Source organism: Cavia porcellus, unplaced genomic scaffold, assembly GCF_034190915.1.
Source record: "Cavia porcellus strain 051 isolate PalLab524CR breed Dunkin Hartley unplaced genomic scaffold, mCavPor4.1 scaffold_32, whole genome shotgun sequence".
Taxonomy (NCBI): domain Eukaryota; kingdom Metazoa; phylum Chordata; class Mammalia; order Rodentia; family Caviidae; genus Cavia; species Cavia porcellus.
Genome location: NW_026947515.1, coordinates 31523040 through 31533150, shown reverse-complemented (window position 1 = coordinate 31533150; position 10111 = coordinate 31523040). Strand labels below are relative to the sequence as shown.

The window sequence follows — 10111 nt, the reverse complement described above, 5'->3', positions numbered from 1 at the left end:
GGAACTTGGCTTCATTGAATGTATCAGGCAGGTTCCTGTCCAGGAAAGCCACTGTGAAACTTGTCAGGGCCAGGGAGCCCAGGTATCCCATGACACAGTAGGGAGCCATTGTTGCATACAATAATGATTCAGCTATGCTCAGAGTGTGCTTCTGGGTCAGTGTAGAGTGGATTTGTGCCCATCCAGATGGCACAGAGAGTGAGTTGGATCAGAGAGAAGATGGGGATGATGTAGTTTTGAGCCCATGCTATCAGGAACTGCCTCATCCTTCTGCCTGGAGTAGTGACCTTAAATTCAAGCACCACAGTAAGAGTTTAGGCAAAGACAGTGGAAATACCCACACTAAAGGCAACTGTGAATGTAATCTGCTGGAGGATGCAGGTGGCTGTGTTGGGACAGCTGATGAAGAGTAAGGAGCAAAGGAAATGAGTAGGGGATAGCTAAGTGTTTGGTTGTTTACCTTGACTTGGTAGAGTCTTGATGCTTTACAAAGAGCTGTATAACCAGAGCTGTCAGAACAGTGAGATTAGTGCAGTGCCAGCCAGAACTTTCCCCAAAGTGTCTTCATAAGCCAGAATCGTCACAGTTTTTTGTAGACAATTGTTTCTCTAACTGTTTGCATATTGATGATCCAGACAGTGTTAGTTATTCAGTTGGGTGTTATTTAATTTCCATGTTTTTATGGATCTTTTGAGTTTCTTTTGTTATTTATTTCCAATTTTGGTCAGGGAACTATAGTGAGATTGATAATTTCAATTCCTTTGCATTTACTTAAGCATATTCTATGTGTTATTGTATGATCTATTTTACATAATGTACCATATGCAGCCCTGAAGAGAATGTGTATTCTGATGTTGTTGGGAGGAACACTATGCACATGTCTCCTAAGTCTTTTTGTTCACAAGTTGATTTAGTTATGTTGATTCAGTTTTGATATTTGTTTGCTAATTTTTTGTCTAGCTGATTTGTCTCTTTGTGTCAATGAGTGTAAAGTTCTGCTGCTATCACTGTATTATAGCTTATTTAATTTTTCACATATATTAAAATTTGTCATATATATATACATATATATATATGTGCTCTCATATTAAGTATATGTATGTTTATGATTTTTCTCTCTTTGCCTTGATGTTTTCCCCTAACAAGTATATAGTGACCCTTTTTATCTCTTTTGATCATTGTTGCTTTAAAGTTCATATTGTCGGGGCTGGGGATTTAGCTCAGCGGCATAAGCGCTTGCCTTACAAGCAGGCAGTCGTGAGTTCGATCCCCGGTACCGATTAAAAAAAAAGGAAAAAGACCAAAAAAAAAAAAAAAAAAAAAAAGTTCATATTGTCTGCAAACAGAATAGTTACCCTTGGTTTTTTCTGGGTTTCTGCCTCATGCAGTATTGTTTTCCATCCTTTGACTTTCAGTCTATGAATTTCCTTTTGAATTAAATATTTTGATTCACTTTGCCAGTCTGTTTCTTTTGATTGTCGAATTGAGGTCATTTACACTAATGTTTATTACTGATATGTTGGTGTCTTGCCTTTGTCATTTTAACTTTCTGTTATTGGTTCCTTACTTTTCCCTTTTGATTAATTGTTTGTCCTGTTGTTGGTTTCTTTCTGTTGTTTTTCTGGGCATCATGGCTATTTATTTCCCTACCTAGAGTGTTTTCTAGTATTCTTTGTATGGCTGGTTGTGTGGTCATGAAGTTCTTCATTTTTACTTTGTCATAATAGTATCTTATTTCTATCTGATTTTTAAAGATATTTTAACAGAGTATAGTAATCTGTGTTGGATGATATTTTCTTTCAGTACTTGAAATATTTAACTTCATCTCTTCTTGACTTATTGTTTTGTGTTGAGAAGTCTGCTATGATTCTGATAGACTTTCTTTATACGTGATCAGTTATTTTTGTCTATCAGATTTTAATATTCCGTTAGTATGATGAATTTCTGGGATTTTGATTGCCCATATATTGAGGTGTGGATTTATTTTGGTTATCGCTAAGTTGGGTTCTATATGTCTCACTTATCAGTATGTCTGGTCCTTTTCCCGTGTTTGAGAAACTATGCTAAGACTTCTACAAATAGTCTTTTTATGACATTTGTGTTGTCTCCTTTCTCTGGACACCTTTAACCCTTATATTGTTTCTCTATGAATCATCTTTCAGCTGTTGAATTGTTATTTCCTGATTCCTTGTCATTTTTAAGAAATATTTCCTTTCATGATCATCAGGTGTAATCCTGTTTCCAAGCTCTGATAGTCTGTTTTCAATTTTATTTATGCAGTTTTACCAGCTTTCGATAGATTTTTTATCAGATTGCTTCAAATGCTGAGAATGGAACTCTAGGATTTAATGTTTTGTCCTGCTGGATGCCTACTAAATGTCAACATATGTTCATGCTGTGGAAGATATGAGGATGAAAGTGTTCTCTGTGACAGAATGGGTCATTTTCTTGTTCAAAATTTCCTGTCAGGTCCTGATTTCCTCATCTTTTATGTCTGAAACTAGCCTTTTAGAAGATTGAATGGTACATAGTAACAACATCACAGAATTTGTCCTACTGTGCCTCACTTGGGATCCTGGTGGAAAAGATGCATTATTTGCCATATTTTTACTCATCTACACTGTGACAGTGCTGGGAAATTTGCTTATCGTGGTCACTGTCCTTGCCAGCTCCTCCTTGGTCTCCCCAGTGTACTTCTTCCTTGCCTATCTGTCATTCATGGATGCTGCTTATTCCACTGTCTTCTTACCCAAGCTGTTTAAAGGCCTACTCAATAACAGACAGACCATCTCCTCCCCAGCCTTCACAGGCCAGCTCTTTATAGGACATTTATTTGGTGGTGCTGAGGTCTGCTTTCTGATGGTAATGGCCCTTGACCACTGTGTGGTCATCTGCAATTCTCTGCACTGTTTGACCATCATGAATAGGCAGGTTCACATCCTCCTACAGATGGTGGCCTAGGGTAGAGGTTTTGTATATTCAATTCTTCAGCATGTGTTTGTGTCAAGTCTCCCCTTCTGTGGACCTAATGTTATCGATCATTTCATCTGTGACATGTACCCATTGTTAGAGCTTGTGTTCACTGATACCTACTTTATTGGTCTCACTGTGGCTGCCAGTGGTGGAAACATCTGCTTGGCAGTCTTTATAATCCAGCTCATATCCTATGGCTTCATCCTAAACTCTATTAAAACTCACAGTAAAGAAGGGCGGAAAAAGCCCTTGTTACCTTCAGCTCCCACGTCACTGAGGTTGTGCTCTTTTTTGTTCCCTGTACTGTCATGTATGTTACACCTGTTTCTACCTTTCCTGGGGATAAATTACTGATAGTAATTTATACAGTTATTACCCCTTTGTTGAATACTTTAATATATACTTTGAGAAATTCAGAGATGAAAAACTCTATGGAAAACATCTGTTGCTAGAAGTTAACTATGGAGTGAATATCTTCACACTGAACCTGCTAATAATTCTATTGTAAAAAACATGTGGTAAATCCTAATCATGATGATGTCACTCACCAGATTCTTTAAGGATGCATCTCTTTATTTATACAAAACCATTAATGAAGGAGAATAAATTATCCTTTATGCTGTAAGACATGTCATAGAGAGTTTGTGGAAGATGTGGTCAAAACATTGGTTTCTATTCTCTTAGAAGTAAAGGAAAGGACAAGAACAAGCACACCATGCCTTCTACTTTCCTTTCTCTCAGTTAAGCTTAAATTAAGACTTCAACATAGTGACTGTATTATTTTCTAGGAAGAAAAGGTGGTTATTTTTAGACATTTTCTATGACCCATATTTATGAGAAAGGAATATGTCTAATGCTCAGTTAATTTCTGGGACTAAAAGAGAAGTTTTGCAGTTGTGAGGTTCATTATTTGATCTGTATAACAGACCTATTAGCTGGATTTGAAATTTTTCTTTAAAATTACTTTTATTCCTTGGGTCAAAATTTATGTGTTTATACAGGGTTGCTGAATAGAAAATAACATTGGTTTAACTAAAGAGATCATCAGTGAACCGTTGTTGTTGTTATTGTTGTTTTAATGAGATTCAGTTGATGAGGAAACAAGATTGAAGTTCTTTATTACACTTTGATATTTCATTTCAGAAAACCATAAAAAGTCAAATTAGAGTTGAAGAGGGTTTTGCCAAGTACCCACTGTAGTGTAGATATCTCAGTCAGTGTATTAAATACTTATCACCTTACAATATTTTCTTATACTTTTGTAGTCAACTTGTCTCTTTGCATTGGATTCTGGCAAACACAGATATATTTCTGTCCTGATTTTGCCTTTACCTGAAGGTTAATAAATAAGAAACCACAGAGAATATAGTCCTTTAAAACCGATTTCTTTCCTACCATACATTTGAGGTCACTGAGGTCCTTTAGCTATCAGTGGAACATTCATTTTTATTGCTAGGTAGTATTCCATTTTACAGACCTGTCATAGTTTTCCAAAGAGCAATACTCAGGTTTTTTCCAGATATTTGAAATTATGTACAAAACTATTCTGATATGATAATATAGAATGTGTACAGGTAGATAGGTTTTCACTTAGTCATCACTTTTTGCTACAACAGTAAATATCTATAAAACAAATGTTCTGAGTTTTATGGTAAGTGTGTATTTGACTTATCATTGGAAATGGCCAAACTTTCTTCCAAAATGTTTATTTCTCTTTCACACCTAGCAAAAACATTATCTCCATATTTTCTTCTACCTTGTCAGAACTTGGTATTAAACAGATTTTTAAATTTTGGTCATCCTCATTGGTATGTAGTGACATCACTTCATTTTGAATGACTAATAATATTGGGTATCTTTCCGGGTGCTTAATTTTCTTGCATATATTTTCTGTGTTAAGGGGATTTTTGCTCATTCAGTATTAAATTGTTACTGCTGAAGTAGTTTTTATTACACATCCTAGAAACAAGTTCTTTATCAGCTTTATTATTTGCAAATATTTTGACCCCATCAATGACTTGGGTTTTTTTGCACTATCTTAAAAAGATCTGTATAATTATATGGGTCAGGTTTTATGGAGTGTAATTAACAACCTCACTCTTTTATCAATCATTTTTCCATGTTTAGGAAATCTTTATACAACCCAAACTCAAAAAAATTTGCCTGATATCCCCCTTTTGACTGTTTGTAGTTTTTAGTTTTAACATTAGGTTTATAAGTAATTTTGGGTTGACTTTTATTTATGCTGCAAGATACTTATCAATATGTATTTTTGCAAGAAGAAATCTGATTACTTCAGCACTATTTCTGAAAGTACTACTATTCTCTCTGTCTCTCTCTCTCTGTCTCTCTCTCTGTGTCTGTCTGTCTGTCTCTCTCTCTCTCTCTCTCTCTCTCTCTCTCTCTCTCTCTCTTTCTGCTCATCTGTAAAAGATGCACAGATCCACTGTGTGCAACTATTTCTGGATTACCTAGTCATATATTTACATATAAATTTTCTCCAATTATGGTATCTATAGAACTCCAGCAGAATGAGTTACTCAACTTTTGTCTTTATCATAATTATTTTGACTGTTCTAGTTCTTTTGTATTTTCATACAAATTCTTGAAATAGCTTTTAAATTTCTACAAAGAAATCAGTACTCATTTAGAATTCCTTTGAACCTATAGATGAACCAAAGGAGATATGACATGTTAATGATTATTATTCCTATTCATTGTGTGGTGAACTACCTCATATTTTGATTTCCTTTACTGCTTTCATCAGTATTTTGTAGTTCCTAGGAATTATGAGACTTCTCCTACAAGTTCTCCACTTTCAGAACAAGTCATGGGAAACTTTGATTAACATGCAAATAAAACCTAGTTAACTCCTAAAATAAGTCTGACTTATTGCAGTTTTCAAGAGTCCATCCACTGGAGTGTTTATTGGAACAGAAATGGGAAATAGAAGACAGAAGTAAAATTTCTTTACATATCCCCATTTAGTCATAGAACATTCACTATGGTAGGAAGCAAATAAGGTCATAACACACATTGCCATATAGTACCTCAAAACCTTAAGATGTATAAAATATTTATCTGACAAAAAGTAACTATTCTATAAATTGATAAAAAAAATATTTATACAATTTGCCCCAAACATTTACTAAACAGCCCAATGAATTTAAAACAGTAATCTGTCAATATATACTAGAATATATTATACAGGAAAAAATTGCAAACAAATGCTTTGAGAAGTAGTCTTATTTTAATAGTGCCATTAGAACTGTTTTCTACTTTTCCTAGACTTATTAATGTCTAATTAATTGCTCAATAGGAATCACATATACTTAAAGCATACTCTTAAAGTTTTGATATGTGTGCATACTATGGAATTACCATGACGATCTAAAACACACATTGATCACATCAATACATCAATATTTTCTTTCATTTATTATTGTTGTTGGAACAATTAAGGTCCATCAATTTAACCAATTTAGGAATTCAATATAGTATTTTTAGCAAGTTTCAGGTATACAATGTAATCTTCATAACTGTAGCTACTATGCTACATATAAAATGTAGATATAATTTTTCTTGCTTATCCACTCTTGCAGGCTTTGATAAGCACTGTTCTATTCCCCTTTACTGTGAGAGTATTTATATCCCCCATATAACTGAAATAGGACATTATCTTTTTTTGTCTTTTTTTATTTAAAGAAAGATTAAACAAAACAAAAAATAGGTAGAAATAGTACATACATTCAGAGAAAAAAAGAGTAAGAAATCACTAGTTGATGTCGTTTTACAAATAGTTGTTCAAGGTACAAAAATGGAACATGTAAAGTGGGAATTCAAACAGAGAGACTGCAAAAAGTTCCAATCAACTGGATAGGACATTATCTTAAGACTCAGTAATATATTCTTCAGGTTCACTCATTATCATAAATAACAGGATATCATTCTTATGTAAGACTAAGTAATATTGCATTATGTGTATTTCATAAATAAAAATAAAATAGTTTATCATATGAATAGTATATCATGATTATTATTAAAAGGATAGCATCTGTCAATGTGACTTTGATGTACACATTTAATTGGTTCCACAATTCTGGGGAAGATGGTGTTCCACACTTAATTTGGAGTATGTGAAAGGAAGAAAATTTTTCTAAGTGCTTCTGTTTGTGAACTGAATAGTTTGTAAGCAGAATGGTTAGTGAACTAAGGTACTGCATTCCAGTATTATATATTATCTGTCAACTTAGTCTATAATAAATAATTGAATGATAATTATATACACTAAACATATGTCATTTTTTGGCTGTCCATTCATTGAGTGATAAACACTATTATTTTCATATGTTGATTTATTGAATAATGCTGCTATGAAGTGCAGATTATATGCGATACTTTTTTTCCATTTAGTAACTATCCAGAATATATTTACTGGATGATATGGTAGTTCCAGTTTTATTCTTTTGAGAAACCTCCGTACTATTTTCTATAATCACTGCACCAATTTAGAGTGCTGACAAGAGTTCACAAGTTCACTTTTCCACTATGTCCTTACTAACATTTGTTATCTAAAGTCTGTTCATTAATAGCAATTCTAACAGATGTGAGGTGATTTATTTTGGTACTTTTGATTTGTATTTTTCTGATGACTACACAAATTGAGCACTGTTTCATGCATCTATTTTCCATATGTATGTTTGAATTAGAAAATATCTATTAAGATACTTTATTCATATTTTCCTTACTCATATTTTTCTCCTCTCTTGGTTTTAAATTTTATGATTGTTTGATTTATTTTTTCAACTTTCACTTTTTACCACACACATGGAACCCAGGAGGAAAGTTTATTGTAATAAAATCTTACATTTTTGAAAAAGAAGGAAGACCTCATATAAATAAACAAACTTTACACAAAAGGAATGAGAAAAAAATAAATCAGCCCAACATTAGCAAAAAGAAGAAAATAATACATATTAGTACAGTGACAAATTAAGAAATGAATACAAAAGAGAAAAAGTCAAGAAAACAAAATTTTTTGGCAATTTTGTTTTGATAGGTCTTTAGCTAATTTCAATAAAGAAGAAAATTAAAATATATAACATGATAAGATCAAGAATACATAATACATTATAAATGAGAAATGCTGAAGACCATCAAGGATTGTTCTGAACAATTTTATGTGTCCAAATAGACATATGTCCATTACATCAAGAAATGCACCTAGTACTAGAGATGTAATACCTAATAAGCCTAAAGCCAGAAGAAATACAATGCCTAAGCAGCCCAATAAAACACAAGATGACTGAGTCAATAGTAAAAAATCCTCACAAGTAAGAAAAGCCAAGAACTATTTTTTTCCTTTTCTAGTTCTGAGTTCAGAGGTCAACTAGAAGGCATATGGTAAACTATGAATTCACAAACTTACCTATGACATGTCATTTAAAAATAGTAATTTTAATAGTGAATATTAATTTTGCAAAATTTTGGAATTTATGGGCATCTTAATAGATGCATATATTTTGATAATGCCCATCTCTTTCAGATGTAGGTTACAATTTTAATGAGCATTTTTACATATTTCATTTTATCCAGATTTGATGTTCCTTCTTGGTGATTTGGTCTCTAGTTGTTCATTTATGTTATTTTCCCCAGAGGATAAGTTTATGTAAACATTTTTATGCATAGTTATTATGTTCATGTGTTTCTGGAGGTGCATAGTCTGCCATCAGAACCATGCTTATGGTCACTGTGTATTTAATCAAAAGAAAAATCACCCTCTGAGGGGCAGTAACCAAAATATTGAGCAACATATTCAATGTTTTAAGTGCAGGTTAAGTGTCCACAGACGTTTGCTATTACCTTGAAGAATGTTGGTCTATATCAGTATTCACTGTTATAGAAATTAAAATGATAAACTCAAAACAGAATATAATTGGGGTTAAAGTTTTCCATTATTTAGGTACTCATAAATTTTAGCATTCAGGATGAAGCCAGCCCAGTACATCTGACTGGGAATCAAAGTATTTTAAAGTGTATTTCATTCTTTCACTTTTATGGCTATAAAATACAAATTACAGATATGTGTCTTAATAATGTGAGATGCCTTCTACCATACATTAAAATTTTAACCTTGAAACCTTCTTAACCTTTTTAACCTTGAAATGCTCATTTAGTATTTGACTTTAGGAGAAATTTTGTCAGTGATGAAAATCTGGGAAATTGTGTTTATAATCAAGTTTCAGATTCTTGATATTTCAGGACATTCTTGATATTAATATTAAAAATTGCAGCAATTCAAAAGGTCACATTTTTCCCAGAAACTTTAGTGAATCAAACTTCCTGAACCTGCAAGTACTTAAAGAATTGGTCACATAGAAATATCTCAAGGTGTGACAGTGTTACGTATGTTTTGTCTACCTGTGTTTCCGGAGATGCCACTGTGGCATAAAGCTCTTATCTTCTAAGATCCGCATATTCCCAGAAGAACTGAAAGCATCATACCACAGTGATATATATGCACCTATGTTTATAGCAGCACAATTTTTAATCACCAGATCTTGGAAACAACCCTAGTATTCATCAACTGAAGAATGGATAAAAAAGTTATGGTATTTTTCTACAATGGAGTACTACTCAGCTATAAAGAATGATCACATTGAGATATTTATAAATAAATGGATGCAGATAGAGACCATACTTATAAGTGAAATAAATCAAACTCACATGTATGAATATCTAATAGTTTCCCTATTGTAAAAAATGATTCAAATATATAAAAGTATGTGGTAATCATGATTCCCCATTATGTGGCTTTGAAGCCTTATAAAGTTTTCACTCATTAATTGGAATGGCTTTATTCTGGACTGTTTGATTTTATTGCCTGTGATGATATTAACAGCTATTTTGAAGAAAACAAGACATCATAATAGTGTTGATTTAACAGCATTTTTTGAAGTCCCACCAACTGTTGCTCTTCTGTCTCCAATGGTTTTATCATGTTGTATCTTACTGCATTTTATTATATGTGGTAGTATAAACAAAAATTTTTATATTCAAAGAGATAATATAGAAACCATTGTTCATTTCCTGTTAGTGGGTTCTATATATCCTGTAATACTTTCATCCGCTTGAATGG

At 32.9% G+C, this 10111-nt stretch overlaps 1 pseudogene; it reads left to right on the top strand.

Moving 5' to 3' along the window:
• The first annotated feature begins 2520 nt into the window (after nt 1–2520).
• Nucleotides 2521–3443, top strand: LOC100720771 (olfactory receptor 4A5-like; annotated as a pseudogene).
• The last annotated feature ends 6668 nt before the right edge of the window (nt 3444–10111 follow it).